This window comes from Trichechus manatus, unplaced genomic scaffold (genome assembly GCF_000243295.1).
Source record: "Trichechus manatus latirostris isolate Lorelei unplaced genomic scaffold, TriManLat1.0 scaffold00057, whole genome shotgun sequence".
NCBI lineage: Eukaryota > Metazoa > Chordata > Mammalia > Sirenia > Trichechidae > Trichechus > Trichechus manatus.
Window position 1 is genome coordinate 12,837,856 of NW_004443993.1, and position 27,059 is coordinate 12,864,914.

At 51.7% G+C, this 27,059-nt stretch overlaps 1 protein-coding gene across 1 annotated transcript in view; it reads left to right on the plus strand.

Moving 5' to 3' along the window:
• Positions 1 to 1,250: 1,250 nt before the first annotated feature.
• GNG7 (G protein subunit gamma 7) overlaps positions 1,251 to 27,059 on the plus strand; it is a 115,631-nt gene continuing 89,822 nt past the window's right edge. The window contains exons 1-2 of the mRNA XM_023733319.1: positions 1,251 to 1,358; positions 3,304 to 3,364. The gene's annotated coding sequence lies outside the window, so the exon portion shown is untranslated. The remainder of the gene's footprint in view (positions 1,359 to 3,303; positions 3,365 to 27,059) is intronic.

A 27,059-nucleotide genomic window follows, 5' to 3' on the forward strand; every position in this document is an offset into this window, starting at 1 on the left:
AGGTCTTCCTCCTGCAGAGCCGCTGGGTGGGTTCCAACCACCAGCCTTCTGGTTAGCCGTGCTTAACTGTTGTACCACCAGGGCTCGTAAGGTGTGAAGGCAGAGAGTAAGAAGGAGCCCTGAACCCGTTTTGAAATGATTCCGGATACACAGAGATGTTCATTACAGCATTGTTTATAGTAGCCAAAAGGTGGGAAACAACCCAAGTGTCTATCCATCCACAGAGGATGGATAACACATGTGCTCCGTCCGCACAATGGAATGCTACTCGGCCATAAAAGGGAACGAAGTTCTGATACACGCACGGCGTGGACAGACCCTGAAGATGTGGAGCTGCATGAAGGAAGCCGGACAGACAGGCCACAGGGCGTATGATTGCACTCACAGCACATGTCCAGATGGGCACGCCATAGAGACAGAGAGTGGATCACTGGGTGCCAGGGACTGGGGGAGGGCCAGCGGAGAGTGAGAGCTAATGGGTACAGGGCTTGTCGTTGGGATGCTGGAATGTTCTGGAATTGGATAGTGATGATGCTTACACAACATTGTGAAGGTGCTAACAACCATGTTGTTGTTGTGATTCGTTGCCATCAAGTCGTTTCTGACTCGGGGGCCCCGTGTGTGTCAGGGTAGAGCCATGCTCCATAGGGTTTCCAATGGCCAGTTTTTCAGGAGATTGCCAGGCCTTTCTTCGGAGGCACCTCTGGGTGGACTGGAACCTCTAACCTTTTGGTTTCCAAGCCTGTTAAGCATTGCACCACCCAGGGACTCTGTGAACATACTAACCGCCATTAACTCGTGCACTTTAAGTGGGCACATTGTATGGTATGAATGTTGTATCTCCATAAAGCTGTTAGAGAAAGGATTCATAAGAAGGGGCTGGCAGACTAGTTGAGTGTGGGGGGTGCCTGCCCATTTCCTGGTTTTGATGATGTACCATCGTCATATAAGACGTTCACCATTGGGCTGCTGGGTTATGGGTGCCCAGGACCTCTCTGTATTATTTTTGTAACTTCTATGCATCTATAATTAGTTTAAGAATAAAAAGTAGCAAACAATTATATTCCTAGATAAGACTGAGGCCAGAAGTCTTGTCCTCCAGGTAGCTCGCTGGGCACGCTGCTCCAGCCCTTCCATCTGACATCCCTGCTGTCTGTGGCACCCTGGCAGGGCTGTCTAGGTTCCCCTCTCGCCTTTGTGCCCAGAGCAGCTCACTGGATCCAGTGACCTAAGTGGCCCCCTGTCAAAACAGCTGGAAGAGTGGAGGCGGCATTTTGCGCATTCGTGTGGCAAGGGCGCCACCTGCTGGCCACCGGTGGGATTTCAGCATTCCATCCTCACATTTAGATCACAAATTGGTAAGGGAGCCAGCACTTTTTCATTTTTTTTTTTTTTTAAATTTAGTTTGTAAAAATAAAATCCCAGACTCCCAGAAGGAAAGCATGTGTTCAGCATAAACTGTATTGCCTGCAAAAACAGTTCAGGCCCAGAGAACTGTCCTTATCCGTTAGGGAATGGTTGGAACCCTCGCCAGGTCCAGGTTCCCAGACCCCGGCCAGGGCCAGCGTTGCCAACAGGCCTTTCTAAGGATCATGGTCTGTTCTGCAGTGACCAACAGTCCCGGTTCACCTGGGACCACGGGGGCTTCTGGGATGGGGGGCTTTCAGCATTAAAACTAGGAGAGTCCCAGGCATGCCGTGACGGGTTGGTGACCCCCGTGGGCACCTGGGGCCGAGGCTGACTCAGCCTCCTTCTCTGCCTCTGGGGGGCCATGAGGGTCAAAGGATTCGGGTGGACATCATGTAAACAATGAACGGTTGTGCAAACTTCTTCTCCTTCCGTTCGAGCTAGTTAAAAACGCATGGAAATTTACTGGAGACATGTCAGAAACCTCTAACAGATCTTTCTGGCAAATCGCCCTCCTGAAATGTAACCGTTCTGCATCTTGATGTTTGTACTGTCCCCAGCGTTTGCCAGAGTAACTAAAACACATGACTCACAAAAGGACTTTTTGTTCGTAGGTTTGATAACTTTGACGTACTTTTAAAAAAGAATTATGTTTTAGTCTCTTAGTATTGCTGTAACAGAAATACCAGAAGGGGGTGGCTTTAAGGAACAGAGATTTATTTTCTTGTCGTTTAGGAAGCTAGAAGTCCAAATTCGGGCACCAGCCCTAGGGGAAGGCTCTGTCTCTCTCTTCCTCTCTCTCTCTCAGCTCTGGGGAAAGGTCCTTGTCTCTTTTCAGCTTCCATCCCTCATTTCCTTGACATTCTTCCTTACTTAATCTGCTCTTTTATGTCTCAAAAAAGATTGACTTAAACACACCGCACACTGATAGGGCCTGTTAACACAACAAAGAAAACCCATTCCCGAATGGGATTACATCCACAAGTATCGGGGCTGGGATTTAGAACACTATTTCGGGGCGACCCAATTCAATCCATAACAAATTGTTTTATTGTGGTAACAACATATATAACAAAACATTTGCCAGCTCAGCATTTTTTATGTGTACAATTCAGGGCCACTGATGACGTTCACCAGGTCATGTAACCCTCACCATTATCCGTTTCCAGGTCATTCCACCACCATTCACAGAAGCGCAGTGCCCCCTAAGCTAAGCCTCTGCTTCTCTCCTTCCTTCCCGTCCTGGGAACCACAATCAACTTTGGCCTCTATGCATTTGTCTGTTCTAGACATTTCATATAAGTGGGATCACACCCAATTTGTCCTTTTGTGACTGACTTATTTCCCTTGGCGTAATATTGTTTGAGGTTCATCCCTGTGGTAACATGTATCAGAACTCCGTTTCTTGTTATGGCTGAGGAATACTCCATCGTGTGGAGGGACCACGTTGTGTTTATCCCTTCTTCTGCTGCTGGGCTCTTGGGCTTGTTTCCACCTTTGGCTTTCGTGAAAAGTGCTGCCGAGAAAATTGGCATAAAATTATCTGTTTGTGTTCCTACTTTCAATTCTGTTGTGTATATACCTAGGAGTAGGATTTCTAGTTCATATGGTAACCCTATGTTTAACAAAATGATTTTTATTGTTGTCTGATAATCAGTGGGTAAGGAAAAAAAGAAAAAACCCATTGCCATCGAGTCGATTCTGACTCATAGCAACCCTATAGGACAGAGTAGAACTGCCCCATAGGGTTTCCAAGGAGCAGCTGGTGGATTCGACCTGCCGACTTTTGGCGAGCAGCCGTAGCCCTTAACCACTGCTAGCTGATGCTGACTTCAGTAAACGTGCATGCCGTTTCCGACCCAGCCGCGCTAAACAAACACTTTGTTTCTCTTCTAGGACGTGAAAGCTTGTTTGGATTCCGAACGTCACTGCTGAGACAGCTGAGCCTCGTGCACAGGTGGGTGATGGGACGTTTTTCTTCTCTCTACGTTCAGCGTTCACGCGGGTGCTTGGTTGGCTTTCTTGAACCCACGATGAGAGTGAGGACTTGGTTTGCTGTTGACGGGTGTCTACACTGCGCACGCTGGAATCTTCCAGCCTCGGTCGCTCTGTCTCCTGGGCGTTATCTTATCCACCAAGAGCGTGTGCGCGTCAGGCCACGGGGACCGGCTGATGGTGCCCGGCGGCATTTTCTGTTCTGGGCCCTGGATCGCCGGGAAGAGGAGGGAGGTGGTCCTGGTGACCCCAGGACGGGGTAGGACAGGACGTCCCAGGCTGCACTGCCTGCTTTTCCGGGTCTTATCTCCATCACGCTGTTAGCTGCCATTGAGTCACCGCCGACTCACAGAGACCCCACGGACAACAGAATGGTCCCGCGCCGTCTTCGTGATCCTTGGTCTGCCCGAGGCCATGGCTGCGGCCATGGTGTATTCTGAGCGCCTCCCACCCTAGGGGGCTCATCTTCCAGCACTGCATCAGACGATGTTCTGTTGGGATCCATAGGGTTTTCATTGGCTAATTTTCAGAAGTAGATCCCCAGACCTTTCTTCCTAGTCTGTCTTAGTCTGGAAGCTCCGCTGAAACCTGTCCACCATGGGTGACCCTGCTGGTATTTGAAATACTGGTAGCGTAGCTTCCAGCATCCCAGCAACATGCAGCCCCCACGGTACGACAGACTGACGGACGGGGGGTGGTAATGGTGTGTAGGTAGGTTATATGAGCTCTGGGGGGATTGGGATGAAATGTTTGTTATAAAGGGGCCGTTGAACATCCCAGGAGTGAGAACCATTGGGGGAGAAGTTGGCAGGGTGAGGTCAGACAGCTTGGGACCCAGCGTCTTCCCGCCTGTCCTGCCGTGGGCGCTTAATTCCCTGTGCTTTGGGCTCCTTAGCTATAAGAAGGGATAATAACAGTGCTCACCATGCAGGGTCTCTGGTTGCTGTCACCTGCTGTCCAGTCGCCCCAGCTCATGACAACCCCATGCACAAGGGAACGAATCGCTGCCTGGTCCTGCACCATCCCTATGATTGCTTGTGGATTGGACCCTTGTGACCCATAAGGTTTTCACGGGCTGATTTTCGGAAGTCGATCAGCAGGCCTTTCTTTCTAGTCCATCTTAGTCTGGAAGCTCCGCTGAAACCTGTTCAGCATCACAGCAAACACACAAGCCTCCACTGACAGTGGGGTGATGGCTGTGCATGAGGTGTATTGGCCAGGAATCGAACCCAGGTCTCCCGCATGGAAGGCGAGAATTCTACCACCAAGCCACCATTGCCCCATAACTTCATCACGGAGTCCTGTTGGTGTGGAGGCTGACCCGTCGGTAGCTGTTGGCAAGGGCAGAGCGACCGACGTCCCTGGACATGATAAATATTTGAGCCCATCATCCACCCTGGCAGGAAGGGAGGTTGGGAAGCACGCCAGTGGCCCCAGGACAATTCTTGTCAGCAAGTTAGGAGCAAGGCGGGGCTCAGAACTCGACCTCTTAACTCTGACCTGTCTGCTTCATCCCGGTCTTATTCCACGAAGGGCTGTGAGTGCCTTTTAAAACGCGGAAAGGTGGGCTAGTTTAAAAAAGACGCCAGACGCCAAAGACGACTTAGTGTCTGATTCCCTTCACAGGCAATTTCTAGAAAAGGCAAAGCTGTAGGGATAGAAAGTGGATCAGTGGTTACAAGGGGCAGGGGAGGGGGATGGGGAGTGACTGAAGATGGGCGCAGGGGTTTCTTTTTGGGGTGATGGAATGTTCTGGAACTAGACAGAGGTGATGGCTGCATACCTTGGTGAACTAACTAAAAACCACGTGCCCTCCAGACGGGTAGATTTCTTGGACCTGTGCAGCGTACTTCAGCAAAGTCAAAACACACACATTTTCTGTCAACCCAATAGAAATTGCTTTAGCCTCAGCCTTGGCTGACGTTTCTTCAAGGGGAGGGAAGAAGCCTCGGTGTGAAAAGCCACGGTGGATAACGGGGTCGTGGGAATGACTCGAAAACATCCGTGAAGATGTGTTTAGTTAGCAGGAGGCCGGACCAGAGTAGAAAACCAAACGTACCCCACCCGTTGCTGTTGAGTCGGTTCCAGCTCCTGCAGACCCCATGTTTGCAGGTAGAACTGTGCTCCACAGGGTTCTCCTGGCTTTATGCAAGCAGATTGCCAGGACTTTCGTCCGTGGAGCCACTGTTGTTGTTGTTGATAGGTGCCGTCGAGTTGGTTCTGACTCATAGCAACTCCATGTACAACTGAACGAAACACTGCCTGGTCCTGCGCCATCCTCACAATCGTTATGCTTGAGCCCATTGTTGCAGCCCCTGTGTCAATCCATCTCATTGAGCGTCTTCCTCTTTTTCCCTGACCCTCTGCTTTACCAAGCTTGATGTCCTTCTCCATGGTCCCTTCTGATAACACGTCCAAAGTACGTGAGATACAGTCTCGCCATTCTCACTTCTAAGGGGCATTCTGGCTGTTATTTCTTCCAGGACAGACTTGTTCGTTCTTCGGGCAGTCCATGGTATAGTCAATATTCTTCGCCAACACCACAATTCAAAGGCATTAATTCTTCTTCGGTGGTCTTTATTCACTGTCCAGCTTTCACATGCGTGTGAGGTGATTGAAAACACCATGGCTTGGGTCGGGCGCATCCAATATGAGTGGTGCCTTTGTAAGAGACACAGAGACAGAGGGAGGATGGTGCTGTGAGGACCCAGGCAGAGGTTGTAGTGACGTGTCTGCAAGCTGAAGAACCAAGGGTCACTGGGAGCCACCAGAAGCTGGGAGAGAGGCATGGAACAGATTCTCCCTCGGAGCCCTCAGAAGGAATCAACATGACTGATACCCTGGTTTCAGGCTTCTGGCCTCCCGTACTGTGAGACAGTACATTTCTGTGCTTTAAAGGCAGCACTTCATGGTACTTTGTAATGGTGGTCCTGGGAGACTGAGATACCACTGGCCCATGGAGCTCTCTGTGTGCTGGGCCTGGGCGTAGAGAATTAAAAGCACCTGGTCCCTGCCCTCAGGGTCCAATGGGGGAAGAGGCGGTTTTTGAGGCTGCGTGGTGGCTTTTTGGGGGCATCCTTCCAAGAGCCGGGGGCCTGGGAGGATGGCGTCCACGCGGATGCTCCGGCCTTTCTTCCGGGTCTTCAACCTTAAGGAGGAGCCCCCGGGGAGGAGAGCACAGGCAGGCGAGTTGGGGAAGGATCTCGGGAGATACCTTCCCTAAGACGGAGAGTGAGGTGGCGCAAAGCTGAGATCGGAGCCCTGGTCTCTGCCCAGCTTGGGTGTTCTCAGCCTTGTTCCAAGAGAGACTCATTCGAGGTGTTTGAGAAGGTTGCCTGCAGGAAGGGGAGTTTGGGGGACTCGGGAGTGGCGTGAGGTGGTGGCGGGGTGTGTATGAGAGTGTGTATGTCTGTGTCTTTGTGTATGTGTGTGAGTGTTACACGTGCTTTGTGTTCTGTGCCTGTGTTATGTGTGTGTGTCTGCATGTGTGTCTCTGTGTATAGCATGTTGTGTGAGTGTGTATGTTCAATACATGTGTGTTGTGTGTGCATGTGCTACATAGGTTATGTGTGTTACATTGTTACATGTGTGTATGTGTTATGTATGTTATGTTGCACGTGTATTGTGTTACGTGTCATGGGACACGTGTATTGTGTCACCTGCGCTGTTAGGTGTACATGCGTGTTATGTTACATGTGTTGTGATACGTGTGTCGTGTATGTGACACGTGTGTCGTGTTACATCCTGGTGTGTGTTCAGTGTGCGTATGTGTTATGTGTTGTATGACGTGTGTATTGTGTTATGCGTGTCATGTAGGTTACACGTGTAATGTGTTACATGCATACGTGTTAGGTGTGCGTATGTGTTATGAGCGTGTTGTATGACGCGTATTGTGTTACGTGTGTGTCATTTACATCTTCAACATCTGGCCACAGTGACCTCCCGAAACACACCGTTTCACATTCCCGCCCACAATGCCCGTCCCCCACCCCGACTCCCGTTGGCAGATCCCCGCCCACCTGCCAAGCAAGATCCCGTCCCTGTTGTTTTGTCTGGGCCTCCTTGGTTGCTGGTGAATTCAGTGGCTCCTCTCGGGGGTTTCTCAGGTGACTGGCCTGGACGTGTTCTTGGCTGACCTTTCTGTTGCGGGTTTTCCCACTTGTTGATTTCTCCGAACTCTTTATATGTGTTCGTTTGGACTTTGTCATGTGTGCTGCAAATTTTTCCAAGTGTGGCTGTTGACTTTGCTTGTGGGGGGTTTTGCCAGAGAGAATTTTAACTGTTTTGTACATTATCAGTCTCCTCCACATCTTGTGTCCTAGTCCTCCAAATCCAAGATTATATATTTAAAAATTTACCTATATTTTGTTTGAGCTGCACCTTTCACATTTAAGTCTTGGAGCCATTTGAAGTTTAACTATCCTAGCCAGACTCAACAAGGGAGCAGCACCCCCCCCGGGAACATTTGGTGATGTCTGGGGACATGTGTGGTTGTCATGACTGTGTGATGCTACTGGCATCGAGTGGGTGGACGCCAGGGGTGCCGCTCAACGCCCTGCAGTGCACGGGATGGCACTACCCCGAGAAGGAGCCCAGCCCCGTGTCAGCTGTGCTGAGGGGGGAACCTGTTGCCGTGGAGTCAATCCTGACTCCTAGCGACCCCCTAGGACAGAGTAGAGCTGCCCATAAGGTTTCCAAGGAGCGGCTGGTGGATTTGAACTGCCAGCCTGTCGGTTAGCAGCCCAGCTCTTACCCACTGCGCCCCCAGGGCTCCTGTTAAAGAAAAGAGAGAATTCTCAGGGGAGCCGGCCCAGTGGCTGCTCTCAGAAGTTCTGTTTCGGAGGAGCTGCCAGCAGGGGAGGGAGCGCTAGGTTCTTCCTGGTTATTTTCTAGTCAGCAATTCACTGAGCGCCACCGTGCGCCAGGCCCCGCGCGGGGTGTCTGCAGGTGTCCCAGCAGCACCGCGGGGTAGCCTTTGAGCTCATCTGCGCCTTAAACCAGTAAGTCCAGTGGCTGCCGAGTTGGTCCCAACTCCTGGCGGCCCCGTCCGTGTCAAAACAGAGCTGACCTCCGCAGGGTTTTCAGTGGCTGATTTTTTGGAAGTAGATGGCGAGGCCTTTCTTCCAAAGTGCCTCTGGGTGCACTCGAGCCTCCAGCCTTTCGGTTAGCAGCTGAGCGTGCCCACCGTATGCCTTACAGAGGACTGAATTAAGGCTTGGAGGTGCAAGGCTGCAAGTCACCCCTAACCGAGTGGAAAGCTGTCTGGGAAAGCCTGTGTATCACCGAGCGGGGCCATGCTGCCTGTCCTGGCGATCAAATCCATGCTCCAATTCTCTGCAGCCAGTTAGGGGATTTGCAAGGAGCTCTGGTGGCGCAGTGGTTAAGTGCTTGGTTGCTAACCAGAAGGTTGGCAGTTCGAACCTACCCAGTGACTCTGTGGGAGAAAGACCTGGCGATCTGCTCCCATAAAGATTACAGCCTAGGAAACCCTATGGGGTCGTTCTCCTCCCTCACATGGGGTCGCCACGAGTTGGAATCGACTGGATAGCATCTGACAACACAGGGGTTTGCTCCTGGGCCTCAGATGTGGATGAAGTTTGCCTGGTGCTGCTGTTACTGGAAGCGGCCACCAGGGGGCAGAGGAGGTCCGTGGCATCTCCACTTTTGGCTGGCAGAAGGTAGAGGTGTGGGGGGGTCCTGAGATGAGGCAGGTCTTCAGTCTGTCCAACGCCTCCTGGGAGCCCTGTGACCAACCCATCCCAGTTTGTCCAAGACATTCCCAGGGTTTTCAATGGCTGACTTTTCAGAAGATTGCCAGACCCTTCCTCCGAGGCACCTCTGGGTAGACTTGAACTTCCAGACTTTTGGTGAGTGGCTGAGCGCGTTCACCGTTTGCGCCCCCCAGGGGCTCCCATCTGCGCCTTACAGAGGCCCACACCCCAGGCAAATGGGGCTAATTGGTTACCCCATCCCTGGGGCCCCAACTGTGCAGACCCGGACCCTCTGCTTCCTGGGGCCAGTGTCCCCCGTGAGCCCCTTGTGCTGGGTCTGGGAGGGAGGCAGAAGGCACGGGCTCTGCTCTCGAGGAAGTCTGGAAGCCCACATACCAGAGCCCACCCCAGACTGGGGTATGGACATGTCACAGGGTCCGCTGACCGGATCAGCGCCAGGGCTGGGATACCCTGGGCTCAGATGAGGGCACTGGTGGGAAACAAAGGCTGGCGGAGTAGCGTCTCGCAGGTTGCAGAGGGTCCTCCTGCTGGGGCCCACGGCGGGGTGGGAATGTGGCACCCCCGTGAGGCCCTGCTGGTCACCCCCTTCCGAGGGCCCTGCCCCCAAGTCTCAGGGTATAGAGATGACAGCAGGAGCTGGGACAGGAGCTGGCTTTGGGCCAGGGTACCACTTCCCAGCAAGGTGACAGGCAGGGTCTCTGGTCTTCCTTGTTAAGACGGAGACGCAGGGTCCCCTGCTCCCCAAGGCCACAGTGAGCGATGAGGGTGTAGGGCGGGCATGGGTGCTGGCGTCCCATAAAAGCAGGAACTGTGTCCTAGCCTTGGGCTCTGGCCTTCCTGGCTGTGTGCTCCTGCACCCCAAAGATCAAGGTCTTCTAGATTTTCCCTCCTCCACCTGGAGCCATCTGTCCCCCCCACCGCTCTGCCCACGCCCAGCCCCTCCTCCCTGCAGGCCCCCAGGTTCCCCCAGGCTAGCCCCACCCGGATCCCCCTGGTTGTTGCTGTTGCTGGGGGCCGTTGATTCCGACTCACAGAGACCCCACGTGACATAGCGGAGCTGCCCCACAGGGGTTCCTAGGCAATGATCTTTATGGAAGCAGACTGCCGTATCTTTCTCTCACAGAGCCACTGGTGGGTTTGAACCGCCGACCTTTTGGTTCACAGCTGAGCACTTAAGCAGTGAGCCACCAGATTCCTCCTGGGCCTCCCCCTAGGTGGCCCCCATGCTCAGATGGCCTCTATGGGCTCCTGCAGTACAACCTGCCTGGGGGCCAGGCGCCTGCAGCGTCCTCACCTGATCTTCTGGGACATGACATCAGTCATGCCAGCTGAGAGCCGTGTCCAGAGCTGCGGTGCCCCATAGGGGAGCCACTCGCCAGTCCCAGCGTGGGACAAACAGTTACGCACACGGCTGCTAGCCAAAAGGTTGGAGGATCGAGTCCACCCAGAGGTGCCTTGGCAGAAAGGCCTGGTGATCTGCTTCCAAAAAATCAGCCACTGAAAAGCCCACAGAGCACAGCTGTGCTCTGGCACACACGGGGTCACCGTGAGTTGGAGTCGACTTGACGGCAGCTGGTTTGGTTTGGTTTTGGTTAGCCGCGTGGGGCTGTTTGAGTGCTTGAAATGGGGCTGGGGCCAAGGGGGTGAAATGATAATATTTTGCATGAAAAAAATAAACAGCTGCCGTCAAGTCAGTTCTAACTCACGGTGACCCCGGGTGTGTCAGAGGAGAGCTGTACTCCATAGAGTTTTCAATGACTGAGTTTTTAGAGTAGATCACCAGGCCTTTCTTCCAAGGTGCCTCTGGGTGTACTTGAACCTCCAACCTCTTGGCTAGCAGCTGAGCACAGTAACCGTTTTGCCCCATCTAGTAGACCGTGTAAGCCAGGAGACCCTCCAGCTCCTGTGATTTCCCTCCTCTCTCCTCCCAACTCAGTGTGTGCATTTAAATGTGGGCAGCGTCCCAGGACACCAGTAGGTCAGATGATTATGGGATGCAGAGTCTCAGTGGAATTCCCTAACCGAGAGGTTCTCACCTGGGGTGATTCTGCCCCCAGGGGACACTGGGCAATGTCTGGGGACATTTGTGGGTGTCACAACGGGAAGGTGGGTGCTACTGGCATTGAGAGTGGGTAGAGGCCAGGGATGCTGCTCAACACCCTGCAGTGCACAGGACGGCCCACTCCAGAGATGATCTGGCCCCCACGTCCGCAGTGCCGAAGGGGGACCTTACTCTTGGTTAAGCATTTCCCAGCCTCCTAGCGAAGGACATCAAGTACAGAAGAACTCTGTGACCTCCAAATAGCGGTGTTTTCCCGCCACTGCTTGTTCCTCTCGGGAACTTGCTGCTGAGAGCCACAGCGGAGCTTTTTATCTGGAGAGCTGCCCTTGGGCGTAGAGCAGCTGCCACCCCAGCTCACAAATCTGGGCACAACTCTGTTTGGTGACCAGCTCCCAGCCCTTCCCAGGGTGTGTTGAAATTCCCATTATTATCAGTTCTCTCTCTGGACATGCTGTTCTCCAGCTTAGATAGACTGTCAAAACCGTAAAGTGTTCTGTTCAGGCAAGGTCGCGGCCGCTGCCACAGGCTTCCCCGCAGACAACATACGCAGCACATGTGTAATTACGGGGTGCATTGCTGCGATCGGCTGGGGGGAGGGCCTCTGCCACAGCCCCCAGTCCCCAAAGCCCCCTCCCTGCACCCTGCAGCCCCCTCATCTGCTGGCCAGGCCGTGGGTGCCTCCCCAGGCGGCAGGGGCGGCTGGGACTGGACACTGCCCCTCTTCTGCCCGGTGGGATAGACAGGTGCCTTCCAACCTTCTCTGTCTCTCAGGTTCATCGGGAAGCGGCTGCACCGCTGGCAGTGCGTGCTGCCCCAAGACAGGGCCTTCGTGACTGAAACAAAAAAACGGGCGTGTGCCGCAAACTACTGTTCCTCCAGGGGCTGTAGGAGGTGTGTGCGTTTCTGGTAGGAAAAATAGAAATAGTTCCAGTACCAGGTTGTTTTGACTACCGTGGTGGTATAATAGGTTCTAAAATCAGGTGGTGTGAGGCCTCCCACTTTGTTCTTCTTGAGTAATGCTTTACTTATCCGGGGCCTCTTCCGTTTCCATATGAAGTTGATGATTTGTTTCTCCATCTCATTAAAAAATGCCGTTGGATCGGGATTGCCCTGTATCTGTAGATCGCTTTGAGTAGAATTGACATTTTCATAATGTTGAGTCTACCTATCCATGAGCAAGGTATGTTTTTCCACTTATGCGGGTCTCTTTTGGTTTCTTGCAGTATTGTCTTGCAGTTTTCATTGTGCAGATCTTCTACGTCTCTGGTTAGATTTATTCCTAAGCATTTTATCTTCTTGGGGGCTATTGCAAATGGTATTGATTTGGTGATTTCCTCTTCGAGGTTCTCTTTGTTGGTGTAAAGGAATCCAACTGATTTTTGTATGTTTATCTTGTATCCTGAAACTTTGCTGAAATCTTCTATTAGTTCCAGTAGTTTTCTTGTGGATTCTTTGGGGTTTTCTGTGTACAAGATCATATCATCTGCAAATAGAGATACTTTGACTTCTTCCTTACCAATTTGGATGCCCTTTATTTCTTTTTCTAGCCTAATTGCTCTGGCTACGACCTCCAGCACGATGTTGAATAAGAGTGGTGATAAAGGGCATCCTTGTCTGGTTCCCGTTCGCAAGGGGAATGCTTTCAAAGTCTCTCCATTTAGGATGATGTTGGCTGTTGGCTTTGTATAAATGCCCTTAATTATGTTGAGGAATTTCCCTTCTATTCCTATTTTGTTGAGAGTTTTTATCATGAATGGGTGTTGGACTTTGTCAAATGCCATTTCTGCATTGATTGATAAGATCATGTGGTTCTTGTTTTTTGTTTTATTTATGTGATGGATTACATTGATTGTTTTTCCAATGTTGAACTATCCCTGCATACCTGGTATAAATTCCACTTGATCATGGTGAATTATTTTTTTGATATGTTGCTGAATTCTATTGGCTAGAACTGTGTTGAGGATTTTTGCATCAATGTTCATGAGGGATATTGGTCTGTAATTTTCTATTTTTGTGGTGTCGTTACCTGGTTTTGGTATGAGGGTTATGCTGGCTTCGTAGAATGAGTTTGGGAATATTCCATCCTTTTTTGTGCTCTGAAATGCCCCCCCTCCTCTCTCCTCCCCACTCAGTGTGTGGGTTTAAATGTGGGCAGCATTCTAGGACGTCATTAGGTCAGATGATTATGGGGCGCAGAGTCTCTTGGGGGTCAGTCGAATCCCCTAACCCGGGTGCTCTCACCCGGGGTGATTCTGCCTCCAAGGACACGGGGCAATGTCTGGGGACATTTGTGGTTGTCACAACTTGGAGGTGGGATGCTACTGGCGTTGAGTGGGTGGAGGCCAGGGATGCTGCTCAACACCCTACAGTGCACAGGACGGCCCCTCACGACCAAGAATTATTGTAACCCCTCGCCTGGGTCCCAGCAAACAAACTCACTCTTTGGAGTCCTACCCTCTCTTCGTCCCTGGGGCTAAGGTGCATCCCATGGCGTCTCAGTTAATCCCCGTGAGGGTAGGTTACTGCTACACCTGCTTTTACCAGTTTGAAAATGGAGACCAGAGAAGTTCATCGGCTGGTCCAAGGCCCCTGAGCAGGGGTCCACCAGCGATCCTCTTGGAGCTGCAGGCCCAGTGTCTGCAGCGCCCGCGCAGCCGCATGTGTCCGTTGCTAGGTAACCACTTGTACAGTCAGTATCTGACAGCAACGATGATGCACAGATGTGGTCAGGGAGACTCGCTGTAGGGACGCCTCCTTTGACTCAAAACACACACATGGAGACAGTCACGCATGACAGGGAGGCAGGAGGCAGGGCGATGGGGGATCAAATGGGTGCTGGAGAGGAATGATGGTTGGCAGAGGTCCCCCCATCACCTCGGGGCCCTCTCTTAGCTCTTGAAGCTTGCGCGTCTGATTCCATCCGAGCTGACGGACATCGGTGGTGGTGGCCCCTCTTTTGTGGCTTCTTTCTTTTACTCCCGGCAATTGTGGGGGCAGAGCAAAGCACCTCCTCTCCCACCTGCGGGGTTCAGGGGCCGAGAGCTCCTGAGCTGGTGTCTGGCCTGGACAGTGTGCCAACTGCAGGGTGGCTGTGTGTGGGGGGAGCTGTAAAAATGGCCCGTTGGGGACGTCTGACTTCCTCTAACTTCCGGAAGGGGAGGAGAGAGAATCACCATCAGCGTCAGCCCAAGGCTGATTCCTGTGAGGTGGAGGTCAGACTTACCTCCACCCTCCAACCTTTTTACCAATTCTGACACCAGCCGTCCCTCCCACGGCACTCTCTTCTTCTCTGCTAGATGGGATAATTTGTTGCAATGGCCACACAGAACTCATGGACAATACTCATGATTGTGGGGTTTATTAGGGAAGTCACAGGTTACAGTTCAGGATCAGAAACAACTTGGGATACGGTTCTTTGGTCAGGACAGCTTCTTGTCAGCTCTGCCGGCAGGCAGGCCCCTCTCCGGCCCTCGGCCCCTCAGCCCGGCCTCTGCCCTGCTCGGGCAAGTGTTACAAAGTTTTTAGCTCCACCAATAAGTGCCCGGGGGCACCTCATCCTGCCAACAAGCCTCAGCCCCAAGGCGCCCAGCTCTCTTACTCTGTGGGTCGGCATACCCACTGTAACTGCCTCGCTCAGTGGTCTGGGCCATTTTGCAGTGGTCTCTTGGTTCTGCTGCCACTGTTTCTCTGCTGCCGCTTCTCACTGTCCTGTACTGTCTCCGGTGTTACAGCTCTGTCTCTCTCCTGGGTCTAGAAGGTTCTCAGCACAGTGATCTTGGGTCCAAAGGATGCACTCCCGTCCCAGCTCTTCTTCTTGGTGGTAGTGAGGTCCCCCACTTCCGCCTCTGGGATGGCTCGTTTTAAGCCTAGCAGGGTGGCAAAACTGACCGATCCCCTATCAGGGTTCCAGACACCTTATTTGCATGGTCCCACCCCCACAAGGGTGCCATACACCTTATTTGCATTATTAGCAAGCTGTCCAATCCTCTTGGTGGGATTCCTTGCACCACAGGAATATCTCTCATGGTGTCTTAGTTCCTTGTGGCTGCTGTAACAAAGTACCACAAATGGGGTGGCTTAAAACAATAGAAATTTATTGTCTCACAGTTCTGGAGGCCAGAAGTCCAAATTCAGGATGTCAGCAGGGCCATGCTCCCTCTGAAGCCTCTAAGAGAGGATCCTGCCTTGTTTCTTCCAGCTTCGGGTAGCCCCCGGTGTTCCTTGGCTTATGGCTGCGTTATCCCAATCTCTGCCTCAGTCATCACATGGTTGTCTTCCCTGTCTGCCTCTCCGTGTCTCTTCTTCTCTTTTTATAAGGACATCTCTCATATTGGATTAGGACCCACACTATCCCAATATCAGCTCATATTAACAAATAACATCTTCAAAGACCCTATTTCCAAACAAGGTCATGTTCACAGGTACTAGGAGTTAGGACTTGAACGTATCTTTTTGGGGGACACAGTTCAAGCCATAACATATGGACCCTCATGCCTGAAAAAAATGGTGTCCTATTAGATCCTTCTGGGAGTCCCTGGGTGGTGTAAACAGCACAGTCAGCTGCTAACCAAAGGGCTGGAGGTCTGAGTCCACCCAGAGGTGCGTCCAAAGAGAGGCCAAAAACTCAGCCGTTGAAAACCTTTTGGAGCACAGTTCCACCGTGACACACTGGGGTCTCCACGAGTCCAAGTTAACTGGCTGACAACTGGTTTGGTTTTTTTATTAGATCTCCCTAGGTTTTTTTTTTTTGTTTTTGTTTTTGTTTTAACCAATCACGGCTCTGACTTTATTTTCAAGTAACTTTAGATTTACAGAAAAGTTGCAAAGATAACACAGAGAGTTTCCAAAGACCCCTCACCCAGCTTCCCCTCATAGTAACATCTTCCATCTCCATGGTACCTTTGACACAACTAAGAAGTTAACACGGGTACATGACCATCAACTAAACACTTACTGTGTTTGGATTTGACCAGTATTTCCACTAGTGTCCTTTTTTGGTCCCAGGATTCCATCCAGGATTCCACATTGCATTTAGTCGTCACATCTCTGGAGCCTCCTCTGGTCTGGAATGGTTTGTCGATCTTTCCTTGTCTTTTGTGGCCTTGACCTTGACAGTCTTGAGGAGGATGTCTGGAGTCCTGGAGAATGTCCCGCCGTCTAGATTTGCTCATGTTTTCTCGTGATCAGACCAGGGTGATGTGTTTGGGGAAGAACACACAGAGATTGGGTGCCCTTCTCGTCACATCACATCAAGGTACCCGACGCCTACCTGACGTCACCAGTGATATCAGCCTGGCTCACCTGGAGAAGGTGGTGCCACCAAGTTTTCCTGCAGTAAAGTTCCTATTTTCCCCTTTCCCTAGCTCCATTCTTTGGAAGCAACTCACGAAGACCGACCCACACTCAAGGGAGTTGTTGTTAGGTGCTGTTGACTCCATGTACAACAGAACGAAACACTGCCTCATCCTGCGCCATCCTCAGTCATTGCTGTTTGAGCCCACTGTTGCAGCCACTGTGTCAATCCATCTCCTCGAGGGCCTTCCTCTTCTTTGCTGACCCTCTATTACCAAGCATGATGTCCTTCTCCAGGGACTGGTCCCTCCTAATAACATGTCCAAAGTATGTGAGATGAAGTCTTGCCATCCTTGCTTCTAGGGAGCATTCTGGCTGTACTTCCTTCAAGACAGGGAGAGGAATCAAGCTCCATCTTCTGGAGAGAGAAACATCTGCCTATATTAAATGGAATTCTTCTGAATTATAAATACACTTTAACTTTTTTTATTGTTGTAAGAATATACACAACATTGTTCAGGTGTACAGCTTAGTGAGATCAATTACATTCATCATGTTGTAAAACCACCACCCGTAATCATTGCCCAGCTCCCGTCACCATGAACAGAAACTCAGTGCTTCCTAAATAATGACCCCCCCTTCTCCTCCCTCCCACGCCTGGTCACCACTAATAAAACTTTGGTCTCTATGAATTTGCTTATTCTGTTATTTCATGTAAGTGGGATCATATAGTTTTTGTCCTTTTGCCGCTGACTTATTTCACTCAGAAGCCCTGTTGGCACAGTGGTTAAGAGCTCGGCTGCTAACCAAGAGGTCGGGAGTTCAAATCCGCCAGCCGCTCCTTGGAAACCCTCTGGGGCAGTTCTGCTCTGTCCTGTAGGGTCACTATGAGTTGAAATGGACTAGATGGCAGTTATTTCACTCAGCATAGTGTTTTCAAGGCTCATCCATGTTACATGTATCAGAACTCCACTCCTTTTTACGGCTGAGTAATATGCCACAGCACATTTAGACCCCCTTGTGTTTATCCATTAATCTGTTGATGGACATTTAGGTTGTTAGCACCTTTTCCTTGCTGTGAACAGTGCTGCAATGAAAACTTTTTTGTCTGATCACAAGAGCAATGTATCTTCCTTATAAATCAAAAAAGAGAAAACTCGTGGCCACAATCCCAGTCCCACTGAAGCTGGTGGGAAAACTTTTTGTACTCCCCCCACCCCAACCCCGCCCCGTACATTACTCACGCACACCTGTTATAAAGTCGTGGATATCTAGAAAGTCCGTTTGTGATTTTAAAAAATATGATTTCCCCCCAATTTAAAAAAAAAAAATCAAGGTATAAAACATTCAGTGAGGTACTTCCAAGTATTTGGGGGCCCTTTCCCAAGAGGAAGTGACAAAAGAATAAAATTGGGACAGAAATACCTGCTTTTGGAGCAGTACCAAGTGAAAGGGGTCAGCTCAGATGAGAATGGTTTCCCTTTAGATAAAAAAAAAAAACCAAACCTATTGCCGTCAAGCTGATTCTAACTCATAGCACCCCTATGGGACAGAGTGGAACTGCCCCACAGGGTTTCCAAGGCTGTAATCTTTACGGGAGCAGACTGCCACATCTTTCTGCTGCAGAGCGGCTGGCGAGTTCAAACCACCGACCTTGAGTCAGCAGCCAAGCGCTTGACCACTGCGCCACCAGGGCTCCTTCCCTTTAGATCAAGGGCCCCAAAATACAGCCCTGGGACCGAGTCTGGCCCACCGCCTGTGTTTATAAATAAAATGTTACTGGCAAGCAGCCATGCCCGTTCGTTGGCGTACCATCTGTGGCGGCCTTCTGCTGCAGCGGCGGAGGTGAGTAGCTGCAGCTGAGATGGTCTGCCCGCAAAGCCGAAAATATTTACTCTGTGACCCTTTACAGGAAAGGTTTGCCAACCCCTTCTCTAGGTAGAGAGGTCACTCCCAGGGCGTGGTGGGGTCCAGGCCTCCATGGGGCCCTGGCTACTGTGTCACCGCCTGTCCCCACTTCTCCTGCTCTGAGGATTGGGGCTCCCCATGACTCCACCCTGAACCCACCGACCCTCTGTCTCCATGATCTGCTTAGCCCAGGGGTCCTCACCCAGGGGACACTGGGCGATGTCTGGGGACATTTGTGGGTGTCACGACTTAGGGGGCTGCTACTGACATCGAGTGGGTGGAGGCCAGGGATGCTGCTCAGCTCTCTGCAGTGCACGGGACGGCCCCGCCCCAGAGAAGGCTGCAGCCCTAATGTCCATGGTGCCGAGGGGGAGAGACCGTTCTAGAAACAAAAGTAGCTGTTTGTCGGCTGTTTTGTAAGGTTCCCACTATATCCTCAACTGGTTGTTTTCCTTTTATTTATAACAGTTTGGGTTTCTATCATCCAAACGTTCTAAACTTTTAGGTAGAAAAGTTTATATCTGTGTTTTTGTGGCTCCCTCTTCTAGAAAATGGGGGGGGAGTGGGCGTACCCTGAGTAATGACACTGGGGTACGCCTGGATAATGACAGGGCTGCTGTGAGGATTAACTTATTCGACGTGTGTGAAATGCTTCGCCGAGGGTCTGCACGTCGCACGTGCTTAATGATCGGTTGTTGTTGTTACCGGCTGTCGGGTTGGTCCCTGACTCATGGCAACCCCAGGCACAAGGGAACAAAACCCTGCCCGGTCCTGTGCCATCCCCATGGTCGGTTTCGGATTGGGATCCATGGTTGATTTTTGGAAGTAGGTCGCCAGGCCTTTCTTCCTAGTCTGCCTTAGTCCGGAAGTTCTGCTGAAACCTGTTCAGCATCACAGCAACATGCAAGCCTCCGCTGACTCAATGGCTCTGCAAGAGGTGCACCGGCCGGGAATTGAACCCAGGTCTCCTGTATGCGAGGCGTCGAGTCCCCCAGTGCTGCTATAGTAGAAAGACCACAAGTGGGTGGCTTTATTTTGTCCCAGTTTAGGAGGCTAGCAGTTTGAATTCAGGGCGCCGGCTCTAGGGGAAGGGCCTCTCTCTGTTGGCTCTGGGGCTCTTTTTAGCTTCTGTTCCTCAGATCTACAATCGTCATTTAATTTCTTGACTGCTGCTTCCATGGGCAGTGATTGTAGATACAAGTAAAACAAAATCCCTGACCACTTAAATATTTTCTGTCTGCTGAGCAAATAATCCGAGAAGCTGGACTCTATGAAGAAGAACGTGGCATCAGGACTGGAGGAAGACTCATTAACAACCTGCATTTTGCAGATGAGACAACCTTGCTTGCTGAAAGCAAAGAGGATCTGAAGTACTTACTGGTAAAGATCAAAGATCACAGCCTTCAGTATGGATTACACCTCAACATAAAGAAAACAAAAATCCCCACAACTGGACCAATAAGCAACATCATGATAAACGGAGAAAATATTGAAATTGTCAAGGATTTCATTTTACTTGGATCCATAATCAATGCCCCTGGAAGCAGAAGTCAAGAAATCAAAAGACACATTGCCTTGGGCAAATCTGCTGCAAAAGACCTCTTTAAAGTGTTAAGAAGCAAAGATGTCACCTTGAGGACTAAGGTGCCCCTGACCCAAGCTGTGGTGTTTTTAGTCACCTCTTATGCATGTGAAAGCTGGACAGTGAATAAAAATGATGTCTTTGAATTGTGGCATTGGTGAAGAATATTGAATACACCGTGGACTGCCAAAAGAAGGAACAAATCTGTCTTGGAAGAAGTACAACCAGAGTGCTCCTTAGAAGCAAGGATGGCGAGACTTCGTCTCACATACTTTGGACATGTTATCAGGAGGGATCAGTCCCTGGAGAAGGACATCATGCTTGGTAAAGTAGAGGGTCAGTGAAAAAGAGGAAGACCCTCCACGAGATGGATTGACACAGTGGCTGCAACAATGGGCTCAAGCATAACATGATTATGAGGATGGTGCAGGAGCGGGCAGTGTTTCGTTCTGTTGTACACGGGGTCGCTGTGAGTCGGAACTGACTCGACGGCTCCTAACAACAATAATTAACCTCAAGATTGGCAGTTTGAACCTACCCAGCAACACCACAGGAGAAAGGCCTGACAATTTGCTTCCATAATGATCACAGCCAAGAATACCCTATGGAGCACAGTTCTGCTCTGTCACATGAGGTCGCCATGAGTTGGAATCCACTCTCCGGCAACGGGTTTGGTGTTTGGGTTTTGGTGACCTGGGTCAGGCCGTGAATTCCTTAGGGTCAGGGATCCCGGCCAGCCCTGGCCAGGTGTTGAGTGAGTGAGTAAGAGCGTGGGCTTTGGGACAAGTCCTCACCTGACCTCCCATTGTGAGTTGAGCCTGTGACTGGGGCAGTGACACACTGGGGACAGTGAGTGGAGCCTCCGGTCATAATTGTCCTGCCACCAAAGAGCACTGGTGACACGGGCCCTGCTTGCTGAGTCAGAGCTGAGTGAAAGCCGAGCTCGTTAGCCTGCTGGAACGCCGCGACACGCTATTCCCCGGCTCCTGACTAAGATTCCGGCTGAGTCAGCCGCTGCTCAGAGCCGCTCGCCCCGTCCCAGTGCAGGGGCAGCAGCCCTGACACCAGGCCAGCTGTGGGCGCCCTGACAGCCGGGATCAGCAGGTGTGAAGAAAGCACACGAGTGGGCGGGGAGAGAGGCGGCAGCAGGGACTCAATGCAGAGGCCACATCTGCGGGTGCCCCCGGCAACCACCAACCAGGGCCGCGTCGTCCTGCACTGGGGGAGAGCGGGGTCTCCCCACCCCTGCGCTGCCGACACGGGGACCTGATCCTTCTCTGGGGTGGGGCTGTCCTGTGCACTGTAGGGTGCTGAGTAGCATCCCTGGCCTCCACCCACTCATTGCCAGTAGCACCTCCCCAGATGTGATGACCACAGATGTCCCCAGACCTCACCCAGTGTCCCAGGGGGCAGAATCGCCCTGGGTGAGAACGCCTGGGTTAGGGGATCCCACTGACCCCCAAGAGACTCTGCGTCCCATAATCATCTGACCTGACATCCTAGGACACTGCCCACATTTAAATCCCCACACCAAGTGGGGAGGAGGGAGGAGGGAAATCACAGGAGCTGGAGGGTTCCCCTGTTTTACACCGTCTGACCCAGTGGGAGTGTATTCTGGTGTACGGTGTGAGCAAAGATCCAACTCAGTATTTCCCAAATAATGAACATGGGGTCTCTCCCCTCGGCACTGCTGACATGGGGGCCGGATCCTTCTCTGGGTGGGGTGTCCTGTGTACTGCAGGGTGCTGAGCAGCATCCCTGGCCCCCACATAATGCCAGTAGCACCCCCCGAGCCGTGACAACCATGAATGTCCCCTGGGGGCAGAATCGCCCTGGGGAGGAGAGCTTGTGGGTGAATTCTCACCCCAGGTGAGAGGCCTGCTGCAGAGGAAGAAGGGAGTTTCAGGGTCATGGGTTCAAACCTCTGTTCCTCTGCTTGCTGGCGGGGGCTGTCCCTGAAACTCAGCGTGGGGGACGTAGAAGGGGCACACAGCCCCCACTTTCCAGGACAGAAAAAATGACCTCATGTTCCGAATACCTGTCACCTGGCAGGACCTGGATACATACTCGGTCCTTTCCCGTAACCCTCTGCACCGTGAAAGCACCAAAACTATACACGTGGTCGATTCTGACTCATAGTGACCCTGTATATATTTAAAAAAAGAAACCAAAAAACCAAACCCACTGCCGTCGAGTTAATTCCGATTCATCAGCGACCTTATAGGACAGAGTAAAAGTGCCCATAGGGTTTCCAAGGAGCAGCTGGTGGATTCGAACTGCTGACCTTTTGGTTTGCAGCCGTAGCTCTTAACCACTGCACCACCAGGGCTCCATATATATATATATCCGCCTGCCTCTCAGCCCCCAGACTCTGTGTGGCCAGGGGCCGGTCAACCAACACACGTTCCCTGGGTGCCACTATGTGAATGGATTATCAGGCCCAGGGACACTGGGCAACATCTGGTGACACGCGTGGTTCTCACAGCTAGGTGGGGAGCTATGGCATTGAGCGGATGGAGGCCAAGGATGCTGCTCAGGACCCTGCAGTGCACAGGACGGCCCATCCCAGAGAAGGATCTGGCCCCCGTGTCAGCAAAGCTAAGGGGGAGGGCCCCTGTGTTAATTATTCAGGAAAAAACTTGAGCTCAGTCCCTGCTCACACTGTATACCAAAATAAACCCCTGATGGGTCAGACGGCGTAAACCAGGGGACCCTCCAGCTCCTGTGATTTCCCTCCTCTCTCCTCCCCCCTCAGTGTATGGATTTAAATGTGGGCAGCGTCCTAGGACTCAGTAGGTCTGATGATTGTGGGGCACAGAGTCTCCTGGGGGTCTGTGGAATCTCCTAACCCAGAGGTTCTCACCCAGGGTGATTCTGTCCCCAGGGGACACTGGGGGAGGTCTGGGGACATTTGTGGGTGTCACACCTGGGGGGTGCTACTGACATCGAGTGGGTGAAGGCCAGGGATGCTGTTCAACACCCTACAGTGTACAGGATGGCCCCACCCCAGAGAAGGATCAGCCCCGTGTCAGCAGTGCCGAGAGGCAGGGACCCGCTCTAGACTAGGACTGTTATGGGTTGAATTATGTCCCCCAAAAATGTGTTGTAAATTCAGTAGAGGGTCCCGGGCAGAGCTGGTGAAAAGTGTAGAACAAAATTCTAACTCACAAAAAGACCAGACTTACTGGTCTGACAGAGACTGGAGAAACCCCGAGAGTATGGCCCCCGGACACCCTGTTAGCTCAGTAATGAAGTCACTCCCGAGGTTCACCATTCAGCCAAAGATTAGACAGCCCCATAAAACAGAACAAGGCCAAAGGGGCACACCAGCCCAGGGACAAGGTCTAGAAGGCAGGAGGGGACAGGAAAGCTGGTCATAGGGAACCCAAGGTCGAGAAGGGGAAAGTACTGACATGTCGTGGGGTTGTTAACCATTGTCACGAAACAATATGTGTACTGACTGTTTAATGAGAAGCTCATTTGTTCTGTAAGCCTTCATCTAAAGTACAATAAAAACATATATACATTATATATAAAAAAAAAAAGTTAAAACATTGACACGGTGATAGAATTTGGTTGAAAGACTGGGAAGGTTCTTCCCTCTCTGACCGATGTAGCTGTCTGTCTGGGCCCGTTCTTTTGGCCGTGATCACCACTGAGATGGAAGAGGGGTAGGGGGCTTTACGGGTGGGCGTGGGGGGCGTTCTAGGATGCTAGTCTGTCTTCTGTTTCTTAACTTGAGTGGTGGCAGCTGTGTGGCTGTTGCCTTCACCATCATTCAGTCAGCTGTTAGAATGTATGTTGTATGCCCTTTTCAATGTAAGCATCATCCTTACAATAAGAAAGAGCAGGAAGAAAAGGAAGAAAAAAACCGTGTTGTAAATCCTAACCCTTATACCTTTGTTCAGTGCCCCGGTGGTGCAGTGGTCAAGAGCTTGGCTGCTAACCAAAAGGTCAGCAGTTTGAATCCACCAGGCGCTCCTTGGAAACCCCACGGGGCAGTTCTACTCTGTCCTGTAGAGTGGCTATAGTCAGAATCGACTCAGCGGAAACGGGTATGTATTATATATGTACACTTGTGGTTATAACCTCTTTTGGGAATGGGGTTTGCTTTGTTATGTTAATGAGGCTGTATACTGTAAGATGTGTCTTGATTCCATCTCTTTTGAGATGTGAAAGTGCAGATTAAGGAAGCGAGATGGGGGAAGAGAGAGCCCAGCCACATGAAGGTCACCCAGGAGCAGAAGCTCGGAAGAGATGAGGACCTTCGCCCAGAGCCCACGCCCTGAATTCAGACTTCTGTCTTCCCAAACTGGGAGACAATACATTTCTGTTTGTTAAAGCCACCGACTTGTGGTATTTAGTTGTAGTAGTACTAGATGGTTAAGACAGGGCCGAGGGTGAGAGCGTTTGCTGGGGTGGGTGCTTCATCAGGCTCCCTGGAGGTCTTCATGGAGACAGTGACATTGAGTTGAGTCTTGGTAAGGCCTGGAGCTAACTGGGGGCGAGGACCTTGGGCCTCTCCTTTCCTGGCGTTTGCGAGTGTGGACAGAGCAGCTCCAGAGCCTGCTTGTCACAGCGCCCACACCCTTGAGGCCCGGAGCAGCCCTCAGCCCACCTGCGGGTGGACACCCTTGCTCTGCCCCCAGGACCAGGAGGACAACCCTGGCGCCCGCCCCCATGCCCTCAGCAGACCTTGTTTTCCTGTTTGCTGGCAGGAACGGCCTGGCCCAGGGGGCGGAATTCTCCAAGCTGAGTAAACACCAGGGAGACTGCTGGGGTGGCCAGAAGTGCTACCTCGCCCTCCCACTCCTGGGAATTGTCAGGAGCGCTTGACTGGTTTGCCTTTCCCAGAAGATTCTGTTTGGCTCAGCTTTCTCGAGGGAGGGAGCCGTTTGGAGAGGTTGGCCGGGAAAGGTTGCCTGTATTGCTGTTGAGGGGCACAGGTTAGCAGTGTTTACAAGCTGCTGGAAAGGAGCCCGGGTGGCACAAGCGGTTGTGATTGGCTGCTTACTAACCTAAAGGCTGGTGGTTCCAAGCCACCTAGCAGCACGGTAGAAGAAAGGCCTGGCGATCTTCTTCCATAAAGATTACAGCCAGCCAAGAAAACCTCATGGGGCAGTTCTGCTCTGTCACATGGGGTCACTATGCGTCGGAATCAACTCTACAACAGCTAAGAACAACAGCAAAGGATCAGCAAAGAATCCATTAGAACTGACAAGCTGGGTAGGGGTTCAGGGTAGGCGATCAGTAAATAAATACCAATTCCAAGCTGCTGGAGAAGACAGAATGCTCACACAGGCAAGACAGGGACAGAGATGGTGGGACTCGTGAGCGTTTGGGGCGGCTGTGTGTTCTGATCCCTTGGCCACACGCGTGGGCCAGGGCACCTGTCCACCTCCCGGGGCACTGGGAGCCTGGACTGACTCAGGGACATGAGCCAAGCACTGGTCTCCCCTCACCACTCTGACCTGGGCCTGCGCACCCTAGGAAGACAAGTGCCTTTGGCATCCATACGTGTGCCTGTGGTATAGAATTCAGAAGTACTAATGGTATACGGTAAAAAGGAAGTCTCTCCCCTCTGTCGGGGGGCGGTGATGGTTTAAGTGGTAGAATTCTCCCCTTCCGTGCAGGAGACCCAGGTTTGATTCCCAGCTGATGCACCTCATATACAGCTACCACCCGTCATCCATCATTGGACGCTTGTGTGTTGCAATGCTGCTGAACAGGTGTCAGCGAAGCTTCCAGACTAAGACAGACTAGGAAGAAAGGCCTGGCGATCGGCTTCTGATAATCAGCCAATGAAAAGCCCATGGATCACAACAGTTTGATCTGCAGCCTATCACGGGACAGCACAGGACCAGGCAGGGTTACGTTCCGTTGTACATGGGGTCGCGGTAAATCGGGGCCGACTCGACGGCAGCTCACGGCGACAAGTCACCCGTGTCTGCCAGCTTCCAGCTGCCCGCCCTGAAACATCCACTGCGTCCCGCTTCCTGCGGCTCACTAGATAATGGTCCGCGTCCCCGGCGTCACCTCTGGTGGTTTATATTGCGGGGCAAAGTCCTGAGCCCCTGGTAGGCCGAGACACACGGAGGGCACGGGGAGGTCGGCAGGCTCGTGCTGCGCTTGGGGCTCGCCTGGGATCCTGTCTAGTTCCCAGCTGGCATTTGATAATATGAACCCCGCCCGACCAAGGAGGCCACGGGTGGTGCAGACGATGGACACCTTCAGCTGCTGACTGAAAGTTGGAGGTTTGAGTCCTGTGAGGATGGTCCTGTTGTGCGTAGGGTCGCTATGAGTTGGAACTGACTCGACGGCACCTAAGAACAACAACCGAGGTGCCTTGGAAGAAAGGTCTGGCAATCTCCGTCTGAAATCTCAGCCACTGAAAACCCCATGGAGCACAGTTCTACTCGGACACACATGGGGTCACCATGACTTAGAGATGACTCCTTGGCAACTGGTACCCATACCAAAAAAAAAAAAGGCAGTCTAGAAAAGGCACCGACTCACAGTGACCCCGTGTACGACAGAAGGAAAAACTGCCCGGTCCTGCGCCATCCTCACAATCACTGTTATGCTCGAGCCCATTGTTGCAGCCACTGTGTCAATCCATCTCCTTGAGGGGCTTCCTCTTTTTGGCTGACCCTCTACTTTACCAAGTATAATGTCCTTCTCCAAGGACTAGTCCCTCCTGATAACATGTCCAAAGTATGTGAGACGAAGTCTTGCCATCCTTGCTTCTAAGGAGCATTCTGGCTGAACTTCTTCCAAGACAGATTTGTTCGTTCTTCTGGCAGTCCATGGTATATTTGATATTCTTTGCCAACACCACAATTCAAAGGCGTCAGTTCTTTTGTCTTCCTTATTCATTGTCCAGCTTTCCCATGCGTATGAGATGATTGAAAATACTATGACTTGGGTCAGGCCCACCTTAGTCCTCAAGGTGACATCTTCGCTTTTTAACAGTTTAAAGAGGTCTTTTGCAGCAGATTTGCCCAACACAATGAGTCTTTTTATTTCTTGATTGCTGCTTCCATGGGTGTTGATTGTGGATCCAAGTAAAATGAAATCCTTG